The sequence below is a fragment of the Podarcis bocagei genome, assembly GCF_964188305.1.
Source record: "Podarcis bocagei genome assembly, chromosome: 7".
Lineage (NCBI taxonomy): Eukaryota > Metazoa > Chordata > Lepidosauria > Squamata > Lacertidae > Podarcis > Podarcis bocagei.
Window position 1 is genome coordinate 18,271,444 of NC_138132.1, and position 27,500 is coordinate 18,298,943.

Here is a 27,500-nt window from a genome sequence, read left to right on the forward strand (position 1 = left end):
TGCAAGATTTTGAAAATTCGTTCATTGACGTGTCCCTCAGTATTGGGTGATTAGATCCCTCCCACAATACTGCTGTGTAGTTGAAATGGTTAAACTCGTTAAAGCACCTTTGCTGCATGACATGGCCCTAATACTTACAAAAACAAATACTTTACACAAAGTATAAGAAGTTTTGATTTCTGGAATTTTAAAATGTCTTTTTGATAGGTCTAAGATTTAAAGGCTGGGCAAATTTTAAGGACTGTAATGGGACGTTTAGGGTTGACCTGGCTGAAGCCGAAGGGAGGTTGACTGTTCTTCTTGGCTGTACCCTTATGCCTTTTCTGCTGGGGCAACTTTCACTGAGACTACAGTGTAGGGAAAAGAACAACTGGTTTCCCCTGAATACCATGGTTGTAGTACTTGAAGGTATTTGAAACACATATTTGATTTAGATGATATAGGGCATTGCAACCATTTTCCTGTTATGGCCTTTTACTAAAAGAGTTACGGGAACACTCCTGAGAAGGAGATGTTTATGCCAGAAGTGTGCCCAATTTTCTATACTCCCACAAGGGTATTAAAGGTTGTTAACTAATGATAAATTGTTTAAAAGAGATGATTGTAGCAAAATCAATTTCCTCCTTTCTGTTTCAGCTTGGTGGTTTATTAGGCGTAAGTATTGCACATCACTTTTAACGGGAATATCATTAATTATTTTTTAAAAAACAACAATATTGAGCAATCAAATCAACTGCATGTCATAATTGCTGTTTATCCCAGATGCCAGTTGCCTCTCGTTTCTGTCAATCACAATCTGTCTTTTAGGATCAGGCAGTCTTGCAGAGGCCACAGGCAAAAGTAATATGAGTTAGATAAGGATCGCTGGGATGATGCATCAAGGAGGATGGTGCCACTGACAATATGGGGGGGGGGGAGAGAACTTGCCAATATTTTTTCTGTTCATGTTCAGAAAACATGTGTGCCTGACTTTGTATACTCCCAAAAGGGTATTAAAGGTTTTTAACTAAGGAAACATTGCTTAAAAGAAATGTTGGTTGCAGAAATATTGATTTCATCCTTTCTGTTTCAGTGGTGGTTTTCTAAGTGTGAATTTAGTATATTAGTGATTTTACATCTTTAATCTTTGAAGGTATTTAACAATATATCTTCATTCTTTGAAGGTATTTAACACACACACATAGATGGGGAGAGAGAGAGAGATTAAATGTGACTGTGGCTTTAACATAAGGAGTAGAGCATAAGGATGGAGCAGCATCAGAACAGGTGAAGGGTGAGTTGCAATGGCTGCAAAAAGCAAAGCAGTCCCAAAGGTACAAGTTCCAAAGTTGCTTTGAGAAATGTTGTTGACTGCAAAGTTCTTCATCAGTTCCAACAAGATTCAACAGCTCTAGGAGTTATTTGGTAGGTTTTGTTGGAAAAACGCCCGGGAAGGCCGCCACCTTCATGCTTCAAAGTTCTATATGCTAATAAAGTGATGCCAAGGTTTACAGCAGATAAAGGATCTTTTATACAGCCTACTTGCTCCCTTGCATACTCATAAGAGTACCATGGTTGTGATCCTTGAAGGCAGTTAAAACACACACACCCCACAAACACACAAAGATAGATGAAATGTGCCCGTGGTATGGAATGACCAAAAGTTTGTTGAAAAAGCACAAAGAAACTTAATTGAATTCTTCACGAATAATATGGATAAAGGGACAAAAACGAGTGTGGTGTGGGATGCGAGCAAGGCAGTGATGAGGGGCCTCTGCATACAACAGAACGTATGGAAAAGGAATAACAAAGAAAGAGTGACAAAAGAGATTCTGAGACAGATTATGAACAATGAACAAAAGTTGATTAAAAAACCCAACAACATGAAGATAAAACAGGAAATAAAAACTCTCCAAACCCAATTTGCAATGTTAGTTAATAAAGAGGTGGAATGGAACGTGAAAAGATTAAGACAGATAAACTTCGAGTTTGCCAATAAATCAGGAAAGTGGCTCGCCTGGCAGGTCAAGAAAAAAAAAGAACAAAACATAATTCACAAAATCGAGTTGAATGGAGAAGAAACATCAGAACCGAAGGAAATTAGGAGAGCATTTACGGACTTCTATAAGCAACTATACAGAAACAAAGATAGAAATAATAAAAGAAAAATAGAAAGATACTTGAAAGAAAAAATGCCAAGGAAGATCCCGGTAGATCAGAAAGAACAACTGAATGCACCAATATCTAAGGAAGAGGTAGAAGAAGTTATAAAAGAGTTAAAAAGAGGGAAAGCACCAGGACCGGACGGATTCACTTGTAGTTATTATAAAGAAATGAAAGACATACTAATGGTTCCGTTGATTAAAGTAATGAATAACATCTTAAAAGAAAAAGATATCCCAGGAACATGGAAAGACGCATTTATTACAATAATACCTAAACAAGATTCGGACCTTACACAAGTTAAGAATTATAGACCCATCTCGTTATTAAATATAGACTATAAAATCTTCTCAGGGATTTTAGCTAAGAGATTAAAAAAGATACTAGTAAAGATTATACATAATGATCAAGAAGGCTTTCTACCCGGCAGACAAATAAGAAATAACATAAGAAGCATAGTGAACGTCATCGAATACCTGTCTGATAGATGCGATAAACCAGCAAGTCTAATATTTGTAGATGCGGAGAAAGCCTTCGATAAAGTGGTTTGGGAATTTATGTTGAAGAACTTAGAGCTTATGGAGGTCGGTCAAGATTTTTTTAATGGCATAGAAGCAATATATACGGATCAGAAAGCAAGATTGATAGTAAACAATTCCATCACTGAAGAAATAAAGATATCTAAAGGTACAAGGCAGGGCTGTCCACTCTCGCCTCTATTATTCATTGTAGTTTTGGAAGTCCTTCTAAATGCAATTAGACAAAATAGTCAAATTAAAGGGGTGACATTAGGAGTAAATGAATACAAAATCAAGGCCTTCGCGGATGATGTGGTTTTGACGGTGGAAGAACCCATAGAAAGCATAAAAGAGATCTTAGATGAGATGGAACAATTCGGAAAAATGGCAGGATTTAGGCTGAATAAGAAAAAGACTAAAATGATAGTAAAAAACATGGATGGCGATAAGATCAAATTATTACAACAAAGAACGGAAATTGAGGTTGTGAAAAAGATTAAATACCTCGGAATATGGCTTTCCGACAAGAATATAGATCTATATCAATATAATTATATCCCAGTATGGAAAGGTATAAAAAGAGATTTAGAGAGTTGGGCCAGAATGAAATTATCATTCTGGGGAAGAATATCGATGATAAAAATGATGGTTCTCCCTAAGTTGCTATTTCTATTCCAAACTTTACCCATAATTAAAGACACAAAAATATTCAAAGAATGGCAAAAAGCCATTTCAAGATATGTCTGGGAAGGGAAGAAGCCCAGGATTAAATTCAAAATATTAACAGACATAAAAGAAAGAGGTGGCTTCGCCCTACCAGATATGAGACTTTATTATGAGGCGGCATGTCTGTGCTGGATTAAAGAATGGGTAAAATTGGAGAACAAGGAATTATTAGATCTCGAAGGGTTCAACAACAAAGCCGGGTGGCATATGTATTTGTGGGGCGACAAAAAGAAGGCACATAAGGGATTTACGAATCATATTTTTAGAGGCGCATTAATAGAGGTATGGAATAGATACAAAAACATATTGGAACCAAAAATTCCGCATTGGTTATCCCCGTTAGAAATGATGTGTGTAAAAAAAGTTAATATGAGAGGGAAATGGGGAAACTATGGTGAAATGGTTATCAAGGAAGGAGGGAAGTGGAAGTTAAAACCTTATGATCAAGTTAAGGAGTTAACATACGATTGGTTGCATTACTTTCAGATAAATGAAATGTTTAAAAAGGAGTTGAAGGAAAGAAACTACGCAGAAAAAGAGTCAACTTACCAAAAAGAGATAATAGATAACGAAAATAAAATCCTGTCAAAAATGTATAAAATATTACTGGAGTGGCATATGAAGGATGAGGAGGTGAAAGCGGTGACGGTACAATGGGCAAGGGACTTAGGTTATAATATTCAACTAGAGGATTGGGAAAGGTTGTGGAAAGAGAGCATAAAATTTACGGCCTGCATTTCACTGAGGGAAAACATGATGAAAATGCTTTACAGATGGTACCTGTCACCTGCCAAACTGGCAAAGATTTATAAGGTGGATAACAAATGCTGGAAATGTAGACATAAAGAAGGAACATTCTTCCATCAGTGGTGGGAGTGTAAGAAAGTTAAAAGCTTTTGGGAAGAAATTTACAATGAGATGAAAAAGATGTTAAAGTACACTTTCGTGAAAAAACCAGAAGCATTCTTATTAGGTATCGTAGGGAAGGATGTTAGAAGAAAGGACTACAGACTTTTCCAGTACGCAGTGACAGCTGCCAGAATGGTGCTAGCCCAGAAGTGGAAGCAGGAAGGAGTTCCAACGGTGGAAGAGTGGAGAACAAAATTGATAGAATACGCTGAATTGGATAAATTGACAGGGAAAATCAGACATACTAAGGATCAGAAATTTATAAAGGACTGGGAGAAATTTGTGTGTTACTTGGAAAACAATTATGGTGTAAAAATAACGCTAGTGGGATTTAAAGAGGCTTTGTAAAACACTAATAAATATTGTTTAGTAGAGATTATGAGGAAGGAAGGAATAATGGGCAATAGGAATTAAAAAGATGGAATGTGTATTAAAAGGATAACTACGAATGATGTCAGCAACGTTGATGGAAGTCTAAAAGGAATATGATTTGTTGTACATATGGTTTTACTTTATCGTTACTTTTTTTCTTTTTTCTTTTTTCTGTATTTGATATTCCTCCTTTTGAAACTCTAATAAAAATTATACATAAAAAAAAAAAGAAATGTGCCCGTGGCTTTAACATAAGAAGTAGGTTGCCCTGGACTAGTTTGGCAGTGTGAAATAATCAAAAAGTTCACTATGTTTATCATGTTCATGAAACATGAAGGGATAACATATTTCTTTATCTTGTTTAGGGCGGTGGTAGCGGTGGTAGCAGACGTGTGAGTATTGGAAATCCTCTATGTAATGCTTAATGATCCACAACATCCTTCAGTGGGGGAGGGCCTTGTCCTTACTGCAAGCTATTGCAGATTAGTTCATTGAAGTGTCCCTCAATATGGCTGATGAGATTCGTGCCACAATACTGCTGCATGATTGAAATGGCAAAAGCATGCTGGCTGCATGACATGGCCCTTATAATTTGCAAAAACAAATACGTAAACAAAAGTGTTGTGTGAAGGCATATTACGTTATACAAAAAAGGGGGGGAAACAACCTGTTAGGTATCTTATTTTTGATCACCTAGTTAGTGATTCCTGGGTCTAAAAAAGGTTGAAGATACCTGATGTAGGTTATGAATGCCAATGCTGCGTTTTCCCTACTTTGGCCATTCACTGCACAAACAACCCAAATATTTCTGGGAAAGAGATGTTTATGCCAGAAGTGTGCCTGATTTTCTATACTCCCACAAAGATATTAAAGGGCGTTAAAACTAAGGAAACATTGCTTAAAAGAGATGTTGATTGTTTTCCTCCTTTTTGATTGAATTGCTCCTTTTTATTTCAGGGTGGTGGTTTACTAAGCGTGAGTATTGCATGTTACTTTTAATTGGACCATCATTGCATGTCACCGGGGGTCAACAGGGGAGGAGTTTACAGTGATGCCTAGGTTTATACCAGATGAAGTATCAAAAGGGCCGCAAAGAATAACATATTGCACCATCTGGGGCTTCTGTTGTTTTCTCTCCAGCAACAGGCCACCATTTGAGAAGGGGGATGTGTGTTTTTGTGTGTGTTTATTTATTAATTATACTGATTATGTTATATTGATTATGTTAAAATGGATTCCTGCTTTCTATTTTAGAATGGCCTGCCAGTGTCTGTTAGTATTAGACATTACTTACCTTTAGTCTTATTTAACCTTAGCGATATCCAAAAATTTCTTTTTCCTTTTTAACTTGAAGAGAAAAACACCACTGCTTGGCTCTTCCTTTTAGAAGTATGAAAATTTGGTTCCTAATCTTTGCAACTAAGTTTAAAAAAGCAAATATATACAGTAATATTTTATATTTTAATTAGGGTTGTACAGTCAGATAGTGTCTCTTATTTCCTAGAGGTGTCCCACAGAAGTAGCTGTTGTGATTTAATTGCCTGTGAAGACCCCCAAAACCACCCCCAAAATAATGTCACAACTGACACAGAATTTAGTTTAAGGTTTTTTGGCATTAATTTTGGCCACAACTTTATTGATTACATCATGTGAGTTGTTGCTTAGGCATTTGTGAGGGTTTGATTAGCTGCTTGTGCGTGAAAACGTGCTCCCTCAGAGTTTGTGTGCCCCCACAAACCTCCGTGTGTGACGGAGCTCCTCAGACATGTCTGCTCTAGTCACTAGTAGAGTCCGACAGTGGCTGCCTGCGGAAGCGTTTCCAGCAAAGAAGTTCCTTAACGGAAACGCGTCTCCTGGACTCACGGCGTGACAGTTTCCTGCGAGGTATGGGTCTCCCTATGTGAGACTCAGATACCTCCCCACTATTTTCGCTGGAAGCGTCCCTGAGCCCTCCCTCCTGCTCACATTCCCTCAGAGAATCACTCCTCCCCCTGCTGGTCCCTGCTTCAGCAGTTGAGTCTCTTTCATCCTGCCTGAGTCCCTCCACCACCTGATGCTCTGATGGCAGTTCCCTGACATCCACTTCCCCTCCAGGGCCCCCCTCACCCCCTCCCAATTCCTCCTCCCTGGGAGGTGAAGGGCTAAAACCCCGAAACGAATCTTCCTCATCTTCTGACGTCTCGAACAATTCTCTCCATCGATCGTCGTCCTGGCCAGCTGAATCCTCCTCCTCTTCAGAATCTGGGAACCCCTCCAACTCCTCTTCCTCGTCGGTGGTGGCAAAGTATTCCCTTCGGAACCTCGCTACAGGCTGAGGTTTACGTGGGAACCTCTGATGAAAAGTCTCTATTAAAACCTCGTCATTGACATCCTCTGCCCTAACCCAGGTGTTTTCCGACTCCGGTTCCCCTTCCCACATTACCAAATACTCTACTTGATCTCCCTTCCACCTGGAATCGAGGATCTCCGCTACATGGCAGCTGTGTTCCTTCTCCTCCATTGCTGGTCCCCTAGTGACCCTCCCCTCACTGTCTCCTCTATACGGTGACAGCAACGACCTGTGAAAAACTGGGTGCAGCTTCATGTGGTTCGGTAACCGGAGCCTGAAAGCCACTGGATTGACCTGCTGTATGACTTCAAACGGACCCAGCCTTTTGGGTCTTAATTTCTTACAACCTCCTTTGAATGGCAACCCTTGGGTAGACAGCCACACCTGGTCCCCCACCCTGATGCTTTCACCTTCCCTTCTGTTTTTGTCTGCTTGCCTCTTATATTCCTCCTTAGCCCTGTTTAAGTTGAGTTGGAGCTGGCGATGGATCGCTTCCATTTCTTCCACGAACTGTTCTGCAGCTGGAACGCTCCAGTTCTCCCCCTCCCCCCCTGGGAAGGCTCTGGGATGGCACCCGTGATTGGCCAAAAAGGGGCTCATCCCCGTGGACACGTTCTCTGCATTGTTGTAGGCAAATTCTGCCAACGCCAGCTTCTCCACCCAATCATTCTCCCTGTCATTAACATAACACCTCAAATATTGTTGGAGAACCCCATTTGCTCTTTCCGCCTGCCCGTTGGTTTCAGGATGACGGGCCGTCGAGAAATTAACCTCTACATGCAGTAAGCTCATGAGCTTCCTCCAGAACCTGGAAGTAAATTGTTTCCCTCGGTCTGAAACCACCCTCAAGGGGGCGCCATGCAACCTAAACACATTCTCTACAAACAATTTGGCGGTTTCTTCTGCTGTAACCGCATGTGAGCAGGCTATGAAGTGGGCCATTTTAGTTAACAGGTCTACTACAACCATGATGGCTGTTTTCCCTCTAGACCTTGGCAGATCAGTCATGAAATCTATTGCCACTGCTTCCCACGGTCTCTCAGGTGTGGGCAGTGGTTCTAATAAACCAGCCGGCGCCTGCCTCTCCCCCTTGGCTCTTTGGCATTGTTCACACCCTCTCACATACTCCCGCACATCTTCCCTGACCTTGGGCCACCAAAATTCCCTGGTAACCAGCCACATGGTTTTGTGTTGCCCAAAGTGCCCTGCTGTGGGGCTATCGTGCAGCTGCTTGAGTACTTTCTCCCTCAATTCCCCTTCAGGTATATATAACGCTCCCTTATAATACAATGCCCCATTTCTCTCCTCAAAACCACCGGGTTTGTCTTCCTCCCCTCTGAGATCCCTGAGTTTCCCCTGGGCGTATGCATCCTGCACCGTACCCTCTACCAATTCCCTTTGCCCCACCAAAGTCGCCCCACACACCCAGCGGTCCTCTGGAATGATATGGGTTTCTTCGGGTGCTCCCTCCCCCTTCTTCTCCCCCCTCAACAGCTCCCACCATCCCTTGCCATTCCTTCCTCTGGGGGCAGACTCTGGCAAAGTGGCCTGGCTGTTGGCAGAGATAGCATTTCCGGGGGCCCTTTCCCTCCTTCTTAGCTCCCTCGCTGGTTTTTGAAAATGCGCGCGCGCGCGCTGTTCCGATTTCCATCGGCTCTGCCGGCGGGAAAGCTGGCTCAGGAATGTCTGGAATGCGGAACTCCTTCCAACGTTCCCCTCTCCCTTCCCGCCTCTCCAAGGCTCTTGCCTCCTGCCGCGCTCCTATGGTCAGCGCAGATTTGGTCAGCTGATCCATAGACTCCGCCCTGGGGCTCCGTGCCAGCTCGTCTTTCACCCCCGAAGAAAGACCTTCTTCAAATAGCATTTGAACGGGTGCCGCCGATAAATCCCAACTCAGTCTGTGAATCAGCATGGTAAACTCAGTCCAATATTCACGGACAGATCGACTCCCCTGCTTACAAGCCATTAGCTGTCTGCGCACCACCCCTTCCTCAATATCGCTGGAAAACATGATATCCATTGCACGAAAGAACTTCATTGTGTCCTTTAGTATGTCATTGTGCGTTGCCATTAGGGGTCGAACCCAGTCTCTAGCCCCTTTCTCAAGATGCCCAATTACAAAAGCAACTCGCGATTCCTCATCAGGGAACTCATCGAACTGCACATTAAGGGCATATTGCATCTCTGTCCTAAAAGCATGGTAGTCCTTGGGGTCCCCCCCAAATTTCTGCACCAATCCTGGTACCTTTCTGGGGAATTGAGTGGCTCTCCCCTTCTTGTCTGCATCCTGAGCCCTTCTCTCCTCCAGCCTCGCCGTCTGCAGGGCCAGTTGAACCTCCAACGCTCGGTATCTATCTTCCAAGCTTGGACCAGCTCCAGCCCCTGCTCCTCCGGTTCCGGTTGGTTCGCTCATGATGCCTTCTCTTGCACAGGCAGCGTACAAAGACTGTCGGACTGCTGTGAGGGTTTGATTAGCTGCTTGTGCGTGAAAACGTGCTCCCTCAGAGTTTGTGTGCCCCCACAAACCTCCGTGTGTGACGGAGCTCCTCAGACATGTCTGCTCTAGTCACTAGTAGAGTCCGACAGTGGCTGCCTGCGGAAGCGTTTCCAGCAAAGAAGTTCCTTAACGGAAACGCGTCTCCTGGACTCACGGCGTGACAGTTTCCTGCGAGGTATGGGTCTCCCTATGTGAGACTCAGATACCTCCCCACTATTTTCGCTGGAAGCGTCCCTGAGCCCTCCCTCCTGCTCACATTCCCTCAGAGAATCACTCCTCCCCCTGCTGGTCCCTGCTTCAGCAGTTGAGTCTCTTTCATCCTGCCTGAGTCCCTCCACCACCTGATGCTCTGATGGCAGTTCCCTGACAGCATTGGTTCCAGACTACCTGAACCTGCACAGTGGCAGGAACAGGACTGACACTGGGCACCACCATGTCAGTAAGGGGAAGCATCCTAGTGGAGCGAGAAGCTGGATTTGATCTCATAGCCCACCCCAGATGCTCCCAGTAGGACATCCAGTCAATGATGCCTTCTATTGTGGAAATTTGACATAAGCAAGACCTTTATAGAACAGGCAGCAAGTCCACATTTGCCAGTGTGAAATCATCAAAATGTTCACTATATTTATCATTTTCATAAAACATGGACTAACTTATTTCTTTATCTTTTTTAGGGCCTTACTGAGGGACTTACTGGCGGAAATGTGAGTATTGGAAATCCTCTATGTAATGCCTTAATGATCCACAACATCTTTCACTCAGGGAGAGGCTTGTGTTTCCTGCAAGATTTTGCAGATTAGTTCATTGAAGTGTCCCTCAATATTGGCTGATGAGATTTGTGCCACAATACTGCTGTGTGATTGAAATGGTTTAGGCATACTGGCTGCATGACATGGCCCTTATAATTTGCAAAAACAAATATGTAGACCAAAGTATTGTGTGAAGGCATATTACATTATACAAAAAAGGGGGGAAAACAACCTGTTAGGTATCTTATTTTTGATCACCTAGTTAGTGATTCCTGGGTCTAAAAAAGGTTGAAGATACCTGATGTAGGTTATGAATGCCAATGCTGCGTTTTCCCTACTTTGGCCATTCACTACACAAAGTAACCAAATACTTCTGGGAAAGAGATGCTTATGCCAGAAGAGTGCCTGATTTTCTATACTCCCACAAAGGTATTAAAGGGCATTAAAACTAAGGAAACATTGCTTAAAAGAGATGTTGATTGTTTTCCTCCTTTTTGATTGAATTGCTCCTTTTTATTTCAGGGTGGTGGTTTACTAGGCGTGAGTATTGCATGTTACTTTTAATTGGAGCATCATTGATTGTCACTTGGGGTCAACAGGGGAGGAGTTTACAGTGATGCCTAGGTTTACACCAGATGAAGTATCAAAAGGGCCACAAAGTATAACATATTGCATCATCTGGGGCTTCTGTTGGTGTTTCTCCAGCAACAGGCCACCATTTGAAGAGTTTCAAATCCAGGCAATGATGCTTTCTAAATAGGGAAGAGATTCAATGTAGGCGAGACATATGTAGAACAGACAGTAAAGCCCTATTACTTTGCATAAAAACAAAAAAAATTATGTTTGTTATATTTGGTCACTTTGTTAAGAAGTGTCCCCCAGGTCCTAGATGCTTTTTAATGTAACTCAAGTCATCCACCGAGCCATACTAGGGTTCCATTCAAGTAGATGATAATTATTTGCCGTGTGAGTAGTAGAAATCTAGCCTCTCCAGGCAGACTTTGATGTGTTCAACTATTCATAAGTTGTGATAGAGACCTTATTTAGGGCCTTCTTGGTGGAAATGTGAGTACTGAAAATCCTATATAATGCCTTAATGATCCACAACATCCTTCACTGGGGGGGGGGGGCTCGTGTTTCCTGCAAGATTTTGCAGATTAGTTCATTGAAGTGTCCCTCAATATTGGCTGATGAGATTTGTGCCACATTACTGCTGTGTGATTGAAATGGTTAAGGCATAATGGCTGCATGACATGGCCCTTATAATTTGCAAAAACAAATATGTAGACCAAAGTATTGTGTGAAGGCATATTACATTATACAAAAAAGGGGGGGAAACAACCTGTTAGGTATCTTATTTTTGATCACCTAGTTAGTGATTCCTGGGTCTAAAAAAGGTTGAAGATACCTGATGTAGGTTATGAATGCCAATGCTGCGTTTTCCCTACTTTGGCCATTCACTACACAAAGTAACCAAATACTTCTGGGAAAGAGATGCTTATGCCAGAAGTGTGCCTGATTTTCTATACTCCCACAAAGGTATTAAAGGGCATTAAAACTAAGGAAACATTGCTTAAAAGAGATGTTGATTGTTTTCCTCCTTTTTGATTGAATTGCTCCTTTTTATTTCAGGGTGGTGGTTTACTAGGCGTGAGTATTGCATGTTACTTTTAATTGGAGCATCATTGATTGTCACTTGGGGTCAACAGGGGAGGAGTTTACAGTGATGCCTAGGTTTACACCAGATGAAGTATCAAAAGGGCCACAAAGTATAACATATTGCATCATCTGGGGCTTCTGTTGGTGTTTCTCCAGCAACAGGCCACCATTTGAAGAGTTTCAAATCCAGGCAATGATGCTTTCTAAATAGGGAAGAGATTCAATGTAGGCGAGACATATGTAGAACAGACAGTAAAGCCCTATTACTTTGCATAAAAACAAAAAAAATTATGTTTGTTATATTTGGTCACTTTGTTAAGAAGTGTCCCCCAGGTCCTAGATGCTTTTTAATGTAACTCAAGTCATCCACCGAGCCATACTAGGGTTCCATTCAAGTAGATGATAATTATTTGCCGTGTGAGTAGTAGAAATCTAGCCTCTCCAGGCAGACTTTGATGTGTTCAACTATTCATAAGTTGTGATAGAGACCTTATTTAGGGCCTTCTTGGTGGAAATGTGAGTACTGAAAATCCTATATAATGCCTTAATGATCCACAACATCCTTCACTGGGGGGGGGGGGGGGGCTCGTGTTTCCTGCAAGATTTTGCAGATTAGTTCATTGAAGTGTCCCTCAATATTGGCTGATGAGATTTGTGCCACATTACTGCTGTGTGATTGAAATGGTTAAGGCATACTGGCTGCATGACATGGCCCTTATAATTTGCAAAAACAAATATGTAGACCAAAGTATTGTGTGAAGGCATATTACATTATACAAAAAAGGGGGGAAAACAACCTGTTAGGTATCTTATTTTTGATCACCTAGTTAGTGATTCCTGGGTCTAAAAAAGGTTGAAGGTACCTGATGTAGGTTATGAATGCCAATGCTGCGTTTTCCCTACTTTGGCCATTCACTACACAAAGTAACCAAATACTTCTGGGAAAGAGATGCTTATGCCAGAAGAGTGCCTGATTTTCTATACTCCCACAAAGGTATTAAAGGGCATTAAAACTAAGGAAACATTGCTTAAAAGAGATGTTGATTGTTTTCCTCCTTTTTGATTGAATTTCTCCTTTTTATTTCAGGGTGGTGGTTTACTAGGCGTGAGTATTGCATGTTACTTTTAATTGGAGCATCATTGATTGTCACCTGGGGTCAACAGGGGAGGAGTTTACAGTGATGCCTAGGTTTACACCAGATGAAGTATCAAAAGGGCCACAAAGTATAACATATTGCATCATCTGGGGCTTCTGTTGGTGTTTCTCCAGCAACAGGCCACCATTTGAAGAGTTTCAAATCCAGGCAATGATGCTTTCTAAATAGGGAAGAGATTCAATGTAGGCGAGACATATGTAGAACAGACAGTAAAGCCCTATTACTTTGCATAAAAACAAAAAAAATATGTTTGTTATATTTGGTCACTTTGTTAAGAAGTGTCCCCCAGGTCCTAGATGCTTTTTAATGTAACTCAAGTCATCCACCGAGCCATACTAGGGTTCCATTCAAGTAGATGATAATTATTTGCCGTGTGAGTAGTAGAAATCTAGCCTCTCCAGGCAGACTTTGATGTGTTCAACTATTCATAAGTTGTGATAGAGACCTTATTTAGGGCCTTCTTGGTGGAAATGTGAGTACTGAAAATCCTATATAATGCCTTAATGATCCACAACATCCTTCACTGGGGGGGGGGGGCTCGTGTTTCCTGCAAGATTTTGCAGATTAGTTCATTGAAGTGTCCCTCAATATTGGCTGATGAGATTTGTGCCACATTACTGCTGTGTGATTGAAATGGTTAAGGCATACTGGCTGCATGACATGGCCCTTATAATTTGCAAAAACAAATATGTAGACCAAAGTATTGTGTGAAGGCATATTACATTATACAAAAAAGGGGGGAAAACAACCTGTTAGGTATCTTATTTTTGATCACCTAGTTAGTGATTCCTGGGTCTAAAAAAGGTTGAAGGTACCTGATGTAGGTTATGAATGCCAATGCTGCGTTTTCCCTACTTTGGCCATTCACTACACAAAGTAACCAAATACTTCTGGGAAAGAGATGCTTATGCCAGAAGAGTGCCTGATTTTCTATACTCCCACAAAGGTATTAAAGGGCATTAAAACTAAGGAAACATTGCTTAAAAGAGATGTTGATTGTTTTCCTCCTTTTTGATTGAATTGCTCCTTTTTATTTCAGGGTGGTGGTTTACTAGGCGTGAGTATTGCATGTTACTTTTAATTGGAGCATCATTGATTGTCACCTGGGGTCAACAGGGGAGGAGTTTACAGTGATGCCTAGGTTTACACCAGATGAAGTATCAAAAGGGCCACAAAGTATAACATATTGCATCATCTGGGGCTTCTGTTGGTGTTTCTCCAGCAACAGGCCACCATTTGAAGAGTTTCAAATCCAGGCAATGATGCTTTCTAAATAGGGAAGAGATTCAATGTAGGCGAGACATATGTAGAACAGACAGTAAAGCCCTATTACTTTGCATAAAAACAAAAAAAATATGTTTGTTATATTTGGTCACTTTGTTAAGAAGTGTCCCCCAGGTCCTAGATGCTTTTTAATGTAACTCAAGTCATCCACCGAGCCATACTAGGGTTCCATTCAAGTAGATGATAATTATTTGCCGTGTGAGTAGTAGAAATCTAGCCTCTCCAGGCAGACTTTGATGTGTTCAACTATTCATAAGTTGTGATAGAGACCTTATTTAGGGCCTTCTTGGTGGAAATGTGAGTACTGAAAATCCTATGTAATGCCTTAATAATCCACAACATCCTTCACTGGGGGAGGGGCTTGTGTTTCCTGCAAGATTTTGCAGATTAGTTCATTGAAGTGTCCCTCAATATTGGCTGATGAGATTTGTGCCACATTACTGCTGTGTGATTGAAATGGTTAAGGCATACTGGCTGCATGACATGGCCCTTATAATTTGCAAAAACAAATACGTAAACTAAAGTATTATGTGAAGGTATATAATATCATACAAAATCAAAACAAAAACCAAAACCTGTTAGGTATCTTATTTTTGATCACCTAGCTAGTGAGTCCTGGATCTAAAAAAGGTTGAAGGTTTTATGTTTTCATTGTGCATTTTATTATATTTTGTATATTTTTATGATAGCACTGTATGCCACACTAGATACTTTTACTAAAAGAAGGGGGATGTGTGTTTTTGTGTGTGTTTATTTATTAATTATACTGATTCTGTTATATTGATTATGTTAAAATGGATTCTTGCTTTCTATTTTAGAATGGCCTGCCAGTGTCTGTTAGTATTAGACATTACTTACCTTTAGTCTTATTTAACCTTAGCGATATCCAAAAAGTTTCTTTTTCCTTTTTAACTTGAAGAGAAAAACACCACTGCTTGGCTCTTCCTTTTAGAAGTATGAAAATTTGGTTCAGGGCCCTAATCTTTGCAACTAAGTTTAAAAAAGCAAATATATACAGTAATATTTTATATTTTAATTAGGGTTGTACAGTCAGATAGTGTCTCTTATTTCCTAGAGGTGTCCCACAGAAGTAGCTGTTGTGATTTAATTGCCTGTGAAGACCCCCAAAACCACCCCCAAAATAATGTCACAACTGACACAGAATTTAGTTTAAGGTTTTTTGGCATTAATTTTGGCCACAACTTTATTGATTACATCATGTGAGTTGTTGCTTAGGCATTGGTTCCAGACTACCTGAACCTGCACAGTGGCAGGAACAGGACTGACACTGGGCACCACCATGTCAGTAAGGGAAAGCATCCTAGTGGAGCGAGAAGCTGGCTTCGATCTCATAGCTCACCCCAGATGCTCCCAGTAGGACATCCAGTCAATGATGCCTTCTATTGTGGAAATTTGACATAAGCAAGACCTTTATAGAACAGGCAGCAAGTCCACATTTGCCAGTGTGAAATCATCAAAATGTTCACTATATTTATCATTTTCATAAAACATGGACTAACTTATTTCTTTATCTTCTTTAGGGCCTTACTGAGGGACTTACTGGCGGAAATGTGAGTATTGGAAATCCTCTATGTAATGCCTTAATGATCCACAACATCTTTCACTCAGGGAGAGGCTTGTGTTTCCTGCAAGATTTTGCAGATTAGTTCATTGAAGTGTCCCTCAATATTGGCTGATGAGATTTGTGCCACAATACTGCTGTGTGATTGAAATGGTTTAGGCATACTGGCTGCATGACATGGCCCTTATAATTTGCAAAAACAAATATGTAGACCAAAGTATTGTGTGAAGGCATATTACGTTATACAAAAAAGGGGGAAAAACAACCTGTTAGGTATCTTATTTTTGATCACCTAGTTAGTGATTCCTGGGTCTAAAAAAGGTTGAAGATACCTGATGTAGGTTATGAATGCCAATGCTGCGTTTTCCCTGTTATGCCCATTCACTACACAAAGTAACCAAATACTTCTGGGAAAGAGATGCTTATGCCAGAAGTGTGCCTGATTTTCTATACTCCCACAAAGGTATTAAAGGGCATTAAAACTAGGGAAACATTGCTTAAAAGAGATGTTGGTTGTTTTCCTCCTTTTTGATTGAATTGCTCCTTTTTATTTCAGGGTGGTGGTTTACTAGGCGTGAGTATTGCATGTTACTTTTAATTGGACCATCATTGATTGTCACCTGGGGTCAACAGGGGAGGAGTTTACAGTGATGCCTAGGTTTACACCAGATGAAGTATCAAAAGGGCCACAAAGTATAACATATTGCATCATCTGGGGCTTCTGTTGGTGTTTCTCCAGCAACAGGCCACCATTTGAAGAGTTTCAAATCCAGGCAATGATGCTTTCTAAATAGGGAAGAGATTCAATGTAGGCGAGACATATGTAGAACAGACAGTAAAGCCCTATTACTTTGCATAAAAACAAAAAAAAATATGTTTGTTATATTTGGTCACTTCGTTAAGAAGTGTCCCCCAGGTCCTAGATGCTTTTTAATGTAACTCAAGTGATCCACCGAGCCATACTAGGGTTCCATTCAAGTAGATGATAATTATTTGCCGTGTGAGTAGTAGAAATCTAGCCTCTCCAGGCAGACTTTGATGTGTTCAACTATTCATAAGTTGTGATAGAGACCTTATTTAGGGCCTTCTTGGTGGAAATGTGAGTACTGAAAATCCTATGTAATGCCTTAATAATCCACAACATCCTTCACTGGGGGAGGGGCTTGTGTTTCCTGCAAGATTTTGCAGATTAGTTCATTGAAGTGTCCCTCAATATTGGCTGATGAGATTTGTGCCATAATACTGCTGTGTGATTGAAATGGTTAAGGCATACTGGCTGCATGACATGGCCCTTATAATTTGCAAAAACAAATACGTAAACCAAAGTATTGTGTGAAGGCATAATACATTATAGAAAAAAACAAAAACAAAAACCTGTTGGGTATCTTATTTTTGATCACCTAGCTAGTGAGTCCTGGATCTAAAAAAGGTTGAAGGTTTTATGTTTTCATTGTGCATTTTATTATATTTTGCATATTTTTATGATAACACTGTATGCCACACTAGATACTTTTACTAAAAGAAGGGGGATGTGTGTTTTGACCTGGCTTGTGTAACAGAGACTTGGTTGGATGAAGCAGATGGGCCTGTTCTTGCCGCTGCTTGTCCACCATGTTTCTCTTACGCACAGCAACCCAGGCCTTGTGGGCGGGGAGGGGGGGGGTTGCAGTGATTTTTAGGAAGTCATTAGTTTGCACCAGGCGTCCTATTGGGAAGACCCAGTTCTCTGAGTGCATGTTCTGGAAGTTGGGCAATAGGGGCAGTACAGGCTTCCTTTTGGTGTACCAACCTCCCCGCTGCACCAAGGATTCCCTGCCCGAGCTGCTTCAGGTCGTGGCGGATGTTCTCCTGGGGACACCTAGTTTGGTTGTCCTAGGGGATTTTAATATCCATGCCGACACGGCCTTACAAGGGGCCGCTCGGGACTTCGTGGAAAGCATGGCCTCCATGGGGCTGTCCCTGAATAAGTTTGGCCCAACCCATAGCCGCGGACATGCCTTGGACCTGGTGTTTACCTCCATGGATGTTGGTGTTCTGACACTAAGTAAAAGCGAAACAAAAGAAGTGCCATGGTCAGACCACTTCCTGGTGCAACTTGACTTCTCCGCGACCCTTCCCCTCTGCAGGGAGGTGGGACCGATTCGGATGGTCCGCCCCCGCCACTTAATGGATCCAAATGGTTTCCAGAGAGCGGTAGGGGATGCTCTTTCCCATGTTGATGGCCTTTCAGCTGATTCCCTGGTGGCCCGCTGGAATGTGGAGTTAACCAGGGCTATTGACTGTTTGGCTCCGAAGCGCCCTCTCCGATTGCATGGAGCCCGGACAGCCCCGTGGTTTTCCACGGATCTGAGGGCAATGAAACAATCGTTGAGACGGCTAGAGCGCCGGTGGCGGATGACCCATTCTGAAGCTGACCAGATACAGGTTAGAGCTCGGTGTCGAGCCTACCAAGTGGCGGTAGCGACGACGAAGAAGGCCTTCTTCGCCGCCTCTATTGCATCTGCAGAAAACAGCAGCAGGAGACTTTTTCAGGTGGTCCGCAATTTAGCAGAACCACCTGCTACATCGGGGCCCAGTACGGGCCACATGATCTCCTGCAATGATTTTGCAAAGTTTTTTGCAGATAAAGTCGCTCAGATTCGGGAAGAGGTAGACGCCACCGTGGGAGCAGGGCCGGGGCGGGAGAGTGCTAGAGTCCTGTCTAGTCAAATTGTGTGGGATCAATTCCAATCTGTTACCTCCGAGGATGTGGACAGGCTGCTTGGACGAGTGAAACTAACCACCTGTCTCCTTGATCCTTGCCCATCCTGGCTTATAAAAGCTAGCCGGGAAGGGCTGGGCGATGGGCTTCGTGGGGTGGTGAATGCTTCCCTCCGTGAGGGAGCCTTCCCAGACCCGCTGAAAGAGGCGGTTATTAAACCGCTTCTTAAAAAACCATCTTTAGATGCGGCCACGATGGCCAACTATCGCCCAGTCTCAAATCTTCCATTCTTGGGCAAGGTGATTGAACGAGTGGTTGCTGAACAACTCCAGGCACGCCTGGAAGAAGCGGACCATTTGGATCCCTTCCAATCGGGATTCAGGCCTCATCACGGGACTGAAACTGCCTTGGTCGCACTGGTTGATGATCTCCGGCGGGCTAGGGACAAAGGTGAGAGCTGTTTCCTAGTTCTGCTGGATCTCTCAGCGGCGTTTGATACCATTGACCATAACATCCTTCTGGACCGTCTTGAGGGGCTGGGAGCTGGGGGCACTGCCATACAGTGGTTCCGCTCCTTCCTCCTGGGCCGTGTTCAGAAAGTGGTGGTGGGGGATGAGTGTTCAGACCCCTGGGCTCTCACTTGTGGGGTGCCTCAGGGTTCTGTCCTCTCCCCCATGCTTTTCAACATCTACATGCAGCCGCTGGGAGAGATCATCAGGGGGTTTGGGCTGGGTGTTCATCAGTATGCAGATGATACCCAGCTCTACCTTTCTTTCAAATCAGAACCAGTGAAGGCGGTGACAGTCCTGTGTGAGTGTCTGGAGGCGGTTGGAGGATGGATGGCGGCAAACAGATTGAGATTGAATCCTGACAAGACAGAAGTACTGTTTCTGGGGGACAGGAGGCGGGCAGGTGTGGGGGATTCCTTGGTCCTGAATGGGGTAACCGTGCCCCTGAAGGACCAGGTGCGCAGCCTGGGAGTCATTTTGGACTCACAGCTGTCCATGGAGGCACAGGTTAAATCCGTTTCCAGGGCAGCTGTGTACCAGCTCCATCTGGTACGTAGGCTGAGACCCTATCTGCCCGCGGACTGCCTCGCCAGAGTAGTGCATGCTCTGGTTATCTCCCGCTTGGACTACTGCAATGCGCTCTACGTGGGGCTACCTTTGAAGGTGATCCGGAAACTACAACTAATCCAGAATGCAGCAGCCAGACTGGTGACTGGGAACGGCTGCCGAGACCATATAACACCGGTCTTGAAAGACCTACATTGGCTCCCAGTACGTTTCCGAGCACAATTCAAAGTGTTGGTGCTGACCTTTAAAGCCCTAAACGGCCTCGGTCCAGTATACCTGAAGGAGCGTCTCCACCTCCATCGTTCTACCCGGACACTGAGGTCCAGCACCGAGGGCCTTCTGGCGGTTCCCTCACTGCGAGAAGCCAAGTTACAGGGAACCAGGCAGAGGGCCTTCTCGGTAGTGGCGCCCTGCCTGTGGAACGCCCTCCCACCAGATGTCAAAGAGAACAACAACTACCAGACTTTTAGAAGACATCTGAAGGCAGCCCTGTTTAGGGAAGCTTTTAATGTTTGATGTATCATAGTATTTTAATATTCTTTTGGAAGGCGCCCAGAGTGGCTGGGGAAACCCAGCCAGATGGGCGGGGTATAAATAATAATAATAAATAATAATAATAATAATAATAATAATAATAATAATAATAATAATAATAATAATACTTGTGTGTGTTTATTTATTAATTATACTGATTATGTTATATTGATTATGTTAAAATGGATTCCTGCTTTCTATTTTAGAATGGCCTGCCAGTGTCTGTTAGTATTAGACATTACTTACCTTTAGTCTTATTTAACCTTAGCGATATCCAAAAAGTTTCTTTTTCCTTTTTATCTAGAAGATAAAATACTTTTAGAAGTATGAAAATTTGGTTCAGGGCCCTAATCTATGCAACTAAGTTTAAAAAGGCAAATATATACAGTAATATTTTATATTTTAATTAGGGTTGTACAGTCAGATAGTGTCTCTTATTTCCTAGAGGTGTCCCACAGAAGTAGCTGTTGTGATTTAATTGCCTGTGAAGACCCCCAAAACCACCCCCAAAATAATGTCACAACTGACACAGAATTTAGTTTAAGGTTTTTTGGCATTAATTTTGGCCACAACTTTATTGATTACATCATGTGAGTTGTTGCTTAGGCATTGGTTCCAGACTACCTGAACCTGCACAGTGGCAGGAACAGGACTGACACTGGGCACCACCATGTCAGTAAGGGAAAGCATCCTAGTGGAGCGAGAAGCTGGCTTCGATCTCATAGCTCACCCCAGATGCTCCCAGTAGGACATCCAGTCAATGATGCCTTCTATTGTGGAAATTTGACATAAGCGAGACCTTTATAGAACAGGCAGCAAGTCCACATTTGCCAGTGTGAAATCATCAAAATGTTCACTATATTTATCATTTTCATAAAACATGGACTAACGTAGTTCTTTATCTTCTTTAGGGCCTTACTGAGGGACTTACTGGCGGAAATGTGAGTATTGGAAATCCTCTATGTAATGCCTTAATGATCCACAACATCTTTCACTCAGGGAGAGGCTTGTGTTTCCTGCAAGATTTTGCAGATTAGTTCATTGAAGTGTCCCTCAATATTGGCTGATGAGATTTGTGCCACATTACTGCTGTGTGATTGAAATGGTTTAGGCATACTGGCTGCATGACATGGCCCTTATAATTTGCAAAAACAAATATGTAGACCAAAGTATTGTGTGAAGGCATATTACATTATACAAAAAAGGGGGAAAAACAACCTGTTAGATATCTTATTTTTGATCACCTAGTTAGTGATTCCTGGGTCTAAAAAAGGTTGAAGATACCTGATGTAGGTTATGAATGCCAATGCTGCGTTTTCCCTACTTTGGCCATTCACTGCACAAACAACCCAAATATTTCTGGGAAAGAGATGTTTATGCCAGAAGAGTGCCTGATTTTCTATACTCCCACAAAGATATTAAAGGGCGTTAAAACTAAGGAAACATTGCTTAAAAGAGATGTTGATTGTTTTCCTCCTTTTTGATTGAATTGCTCCTTTTTATTTCAGGGTGGTGGTTTACTAAGCGTGAATATTGCATGTTACTTTTAATTGGACCATCATTGCATGTCACCGGGGGTCAACAGGGGAGGTGTTTACAGTGATGCCTAGGTTTATACCAGATGAAGTATCAAAAGGGCCGCAAAGAATAACATATTGCACCATCTGGGGCTTTTGTTGTTGTTTCTCCAGCAACAGGCCATCATTTGAGAAGGGTGTGTTTTTGTGTGTGTTTATTTATTAATTATACTGATTATGTTATATTGATTATGTTAAAATGGATTCCTGCTTTCTATTTTAGAATGGCCTGCCAGTGTCTGTTAGTATTAGACATTACTTACCTTTAGTCTTATTTAACCTTAGCGATATCCAAAAAGTTTCTTTTTCCTTTTTATCTAGAAGAGAAAAACACCACTGCTTGGCTCTTCCTTTTAGAAGTATGAAAATTTGGTTCAGGGCCCTAATCTTTGCAACTAAGTTTAAAAAAGCAAATACATACAGTAATATTTTATATTTTAATTAGGGTTGTACAGTCAGATAGTGTCTCTTATTTCCTAGAGGTGTCCCACAGAAGTAGCTGTTGTGATTTAATTGCCTGTGAAGACCCCCAAAACCACCCCCAAAATAATGTCACAACTGACACAGAATTTAGTTTAAGGTTTTTTGGCATTAATTTTGGCCACAATTTTATTGATTACATCATGTGAGTTGTTGCTTAGGCATTGGTTCCAGACTACCTGAACCTGCACAGTGGCAGGAACAGGACTGACACTGGGCACCACCATGTCAGTAAGGGGAAGCATCCTAGTGGAGCGAGAAGCTGGCTTCGATCTCATAGCTCACCCCAGATGCTCCCAGTAGGACATCCAGTCAATGATGCCTTCTATTGTGGAAATTTGACATAAGCGAGACCTTTATAGAACAGGCAGCAAGTCCACATTTGCCAGTGTGAAATCATCAAAATGTTCACTATATTTATCAGTTTCATAAAACATGGACTAACGTAGTTCTTTATCTTCTTTAGGGCCTTACTGAGGGACTTACTGGTGGAACTGTGAGTATTGGAAATCCTCTATGTAATGCCTTAATGATCCACAACATCTTTCACTCAGGGAGAGGCTTGTGTTTCCTGCAAGATTTTGCAGATTAGTTCATTGAAGTGTCCCTCAATATTGGCTGATGAGATTTGTGCCACAATACTGCGGTGTGATTGAAATGGTTTAGGCATACTGGCTGCATGACATGGCCCTTATAATTTGCAAAAACAAATATGTAGACCAAAGTATTGTGTGAAGGCATATTACATTATACAAAAAAGGGGGGGGGGAAACAACCTGTTAGGTATCTTATTTTTGATCACCTAGTTAGTGATTCCTGGGTCTAAAAAAGGTTGAAGATACATGATGTAGTTATGAATGCCAATGCTGCGTTTTCCCTGTTATGGCCATTCACTGCACAAACAACCCAAATATTTCTGGGAAAGAGATGCTTATGCCAGAAGTGTGCCTGATTTTCTATACTCCCACAAAGGTATTAAAGGGCATTAAAACTAAGGAAACATTGCTTAAAAGAGATGTTGATTGTCTAAAAATTTATTTTCTCCTTTCTGTTTCAGGGTGGTGCTGGAGGAGAGGTGAGTATTGCATATTACTTTTAAATGGAGCATCATTAATTATCACTGTGGGTCAACAGGGGAGGAGAGGTATAGCCATCGTCTGCATACTGTGATCAGACTTCTTGTTGTATTCAAAGAGAGTCTGAATTATACGTCATATGTAATCTGCCTGTATGTTCATAGATGGAAGTTTGACATTGGCTTCAAAGTTTTGCATACAGTTATAATGATGCCTAGGTTTACACTAGATGAAGTATCAACAGGGCCACAAAGAATAACAGACTGCATCATCTGGGGGTTCTGCAGTGGTCTGTCCAGCAACAGGCCACCATTTGAAGAGTAGGAAGTCCAGGCAATGATGCTGTCTAAATTATGAAGACATTCAATGTAAGGATGACATATATAGAACAGACAGGAATGCTCTATTACTGTACACAAAAACAAAAAACTATTATGTGTGTTATATTTGGTTGCCTTGCTAAGAAGTGTCCCTCAGTTCCTAGATGTGTTTTGCACATGTCTGAAGAGATCCACAGAGCCATACTAGGGCTCCATTTAAGGCAAGACAGTTGTCTTTACACAAATTAACAGAGCATGGGAAACAAGCAAGACCAATTACAGCTTTTAATTCAGCTTGGCAAAAATGACCTAGTAGGCAGTACTGGACCCTGGCAGGATAAGGCTCATGACTGGAATGTAGGAACTGAGTGGTATATACTGTTTAAAAGGAACAGACCAAACAGGAATGGAGAAGGAGTAGCATTATATGTAAAGGATGTGTACACTTCTGAAGAAATCCATGACCTGAAGCATGGAAAGCAGACTGAGAGGATATGGGTAAAACTGTAGGAGAGAGAAACAACAGTGACCTTACTGTGAGGGTCCACATTTACCAGTGAGAAATAATCAAAATGTTCACTATATTTTTCATTCTTGTTTTCTGAAAACATGATGGAATAATTGCTTTCTTTATCTTTTTTAGAACCGTTGGGGAGCAGTGGTAAGTACTGGAAATCCTCTATGCAATGTAATAATCTTTCGCTGGGGGAGGGGGGCTTGTCTTTACTGCAAGATTTTGCAGCTCATTTCATTGACGTGTTCGCTAGCAATGTCTTATTATGTTGATGAGTTAAATAGTAAATTCATGCTGATTGAAAGAGAAAAGTGGCAAAACCTTTAAGATTTAATTGTGCACAACTATTCTTATGTTGTGCACAACATGTTTTCACGAAACAATGTTTTCACTGTTTTCTATTTTAGGGCGTGCCTGGACTTCCTGTAATTGTATTGAATTACTTTTCTTGGACATTCATTAACTTTAGGGAGATCAGAAAGAGGTGTTGTGGCACAGTGGTCACCACCCCCCCACACCTGCACCTCTTTCCCCGGCTTGGACTGTCCTCTTTTTTTGCTCTTTAAGATATGGCAACCCTAATTCTAAATACATTCCTTTAGTCTCAAATAGCACACTTCCCCATATGCCTCATAGATTACCATTTCTGTACATGATATCAAAGACAGACTTAAAGAAGCTTTTGTGACTTCCGATGATGTCCAATATATAAAAAGGTGACTGGGCTTACAAATGCTCTCAGGAGCTATGTTCCCCTTCATTCTGGAGAGCGAAAGATATATTAGTGTTGGGAAGTTTGCCCAGTTTTGCTTCTTTATGTCCCAAATGATGTTTTCACATAACTTACAGTTTTGTGTTTTAGAACCTCCCACCTGACGTACTTGTAAGTTCTCTATATTACTAACCTTTGGGCAATGATTATCCATGTGCTCTATAAGCTCATTAAGACCAGTGCTTTAAAAGCACTTGGATGTATTTTAAATATATGGTGTAGATGTGATCCAGTACTGTATTTTCTATGTTATGGCTACAGACCCTCCAAGTGTAACGATTTTCCAGGGACGTCCCTGATTTAGAGAAGCCATACTGGTTTCTGATTTTATCCCAGAATGTCCCACTTTTCTTTAGGACATCCCTATTTTCATTGGATCATTGTTGGAGGGTGTGGAGACATCTGACCCCTGTGCCGTCTGAAGGCAATCCTGTAGAGGGATTTTTTCTTTATGTTTCATGTTTTTAATATATGTTGGAAGCTGCCCAGAATGGCTGGGCAACCCAGTACGATATGTGGGGTATAAATAGTTTAATTATCATTATAGAATGAGACACCCTTATTTTCATTGAAGAAATGTTGGAGGGTATGTGGCTAAAGTGAGAGCATTTGGGTCAAAATTAAGGGAGAGAAGAATAATAGAGACCTCATTGTGGGAGTTTACTATAGATCCCCAAGCCAAACGGAGGACATAGATGATGCCTTCCTGGAACAGATGGCCAAGCATGCAAAAGGAAGGGAGATAGTAGTAATGGGGGACTTCAATTACCCGGATATTTGTTGGATGTCAAACTCAGCCAAGAGCATAAGGTCAAACAGATTCCTCACTGGCCTTGCAGACAACTTCATTGTCCAGAAAGTGGGAGAAGCAACAAGAGGAACAGCCATTTTAGATCTGGTCCTAACCAATGTTGATGAGCTGGTTAGTGGGGTAGAAGTGGAAGGATCATTAGGCGCGAGTGATCATGCTCTTCTGAAGTTTACTATACAGTGGAAAGGAGCAGCCAAGCATACTAGGACTCAATTTTCTTCATAAAACTTAGGGAAGTGCTGGGTGAGATCCCATGGACAGTAATACTAAAAGGAAAGGGAGTTCATGATGGCTGGGAGTTTGTTAAGAGGGAGATAGTAAAAGCACAACGTCAGGCAATACCAATGAGACGGAAACATGGAAGGTGCCTAAAGAAGCCAGGGTGGCTATCTAAAGAACTTTTAACTGAGTTAAGATTAAAAAAGGATGTGTACAAAAAATGGAAAAGGGGGGAAACCACCAAAGAGGAATTCAAACAAATAGCCAGCACGTGTAGACACAAAGTCAGAAAAGCTAAAGCACAGAATGAACTCAGGCTTGCTAGAGAGGTTAAAAGCAACAAAAAAGGCTTTTATGGGTATGTTCGTAGCAAAAGGAAGAACAAAGAAACAGTGGGGTCACTCAGAGGAGAAGATGGTGAAATGCAAACAGGGGACACAGAAAGGGCTGAACTCCTCAATGCCTTCTTTGCCTCAGTCTTCTCCGATAAAGAAAACAATGCCCGACCTGAAGAATTTGGAGCAAATGATAGACGAAGAGACTCGCGGAACGGATAAATTTCATCTTGCGAGGCACCAGTGTATATGGTGTAGTTGTGATCCAGTACTGTATTTTCTATGTTATGACTACAGACCCCCCCCCAAGTGTAACGATTTTCCAGGGACGTCCCTGATTTAGAGAAGCCACACCGGTTTCTGATTTTATCCCGGATTACAGTCCGATTAGGATACTGTGAATATCTACCGAGGAAACACCTTGCTTTGCAGAGTGATGGCCTACTATTCCCATTTACATTAACCTCTGAGGAACTGAGCCCTTATGCTGCATATTTAGAAACTGGCTTTATGTTTTCATTGTGCATTTTATTATATTTTGTATATTTTTATGATAACACTGTATGCCACACTAGGTACTTTTATTAAAGAAGGGGGTGTATGTTTTTGTGTGTGTTTATTTATTAATTATACTGATTATGTTATATTGATTATGTTAAAATGGATTCTTGCTTTCTATTTTAGAATAACCTGACAGTGCCTGTGAGTATTAGACATTACTTACCTTTAGTCTTATTTAACCTTAGCGATATCCAAAAAGTTTCTTTTTCCTTTTTAACGAGAATAGAAAAACACCACAGCTTGGCTCTTCCTTTTAGAAGTATGAAAATTTGGTTCAGGGTCCTAATCTTTGCAACTGCTTTTAGTAATCAAACATGTTATACCATATTTTTCCATGTTTAAGATGAACTTTTTTGACCCAAAAATGAGGTTCAAAATTTAGGGTTGTCTTATACATGGGTAGTGCCAAGGGGGGACGGGCAAATGTTTTTTTGGTGCGAGCCCGAGATTGTAAGCGGAGATTGTAAGCAATGCGAGGGGTTGTGTGCTACATTCTGTCGGGTGAACAATTTTTGGCACCCCCCCCCCAAATAATCCTTCCCAAAAGCTCAATCTCCCCCTATTTTCTATATATCGAGGCCCCAAAAATAGGGGGCGTCT

At 41.8% G+C, this 27,500-nt stretch overlaps 1 protein-coding gene and 2 long non-coding RNA genes across 3 annotated transcripts in view; all 3 read left to right on the top strand.

Annotated features, from left to right (window-relative positions):
• LOC308591526 (uncharacterized protein) overlaps positions 1–27,500 on the top strand; it is a gene marked incomplete at its 5' end in the record, with an annotated part of 148,098 nt that overhangs the window by 85,324 nt on the left and 35,274 nt on the right. The gene's annotated exons all lie outside the window — the stretch shown is intronic.
• LOC308592290 lies at positions 10,762–13,529 on the top strand. The gene is made up of 6 exons (XR_014010462.1): positions 10,762–10,782; positions 11,290–11,307; positions 11,875–11,892; positions 12,400–12,417; positions 12,989–13,006; positions 13,513–13,529. It is a non-coding gene; the product is annotated as an uncharacterized lncRNA (long non-coding RNA).
• On the top strand, positions 15,144–17,027 carry LOC308592287. Its single transcript, XR_014010459.1, has 4 exons — positions 15,144–15,178; positions 15,884–15,913; positions 16,481–16,498; positions 17,006–17,027. It is a non-coding gene; the product is annotated as an uncharacterized lncRNA (long non-coding RNA).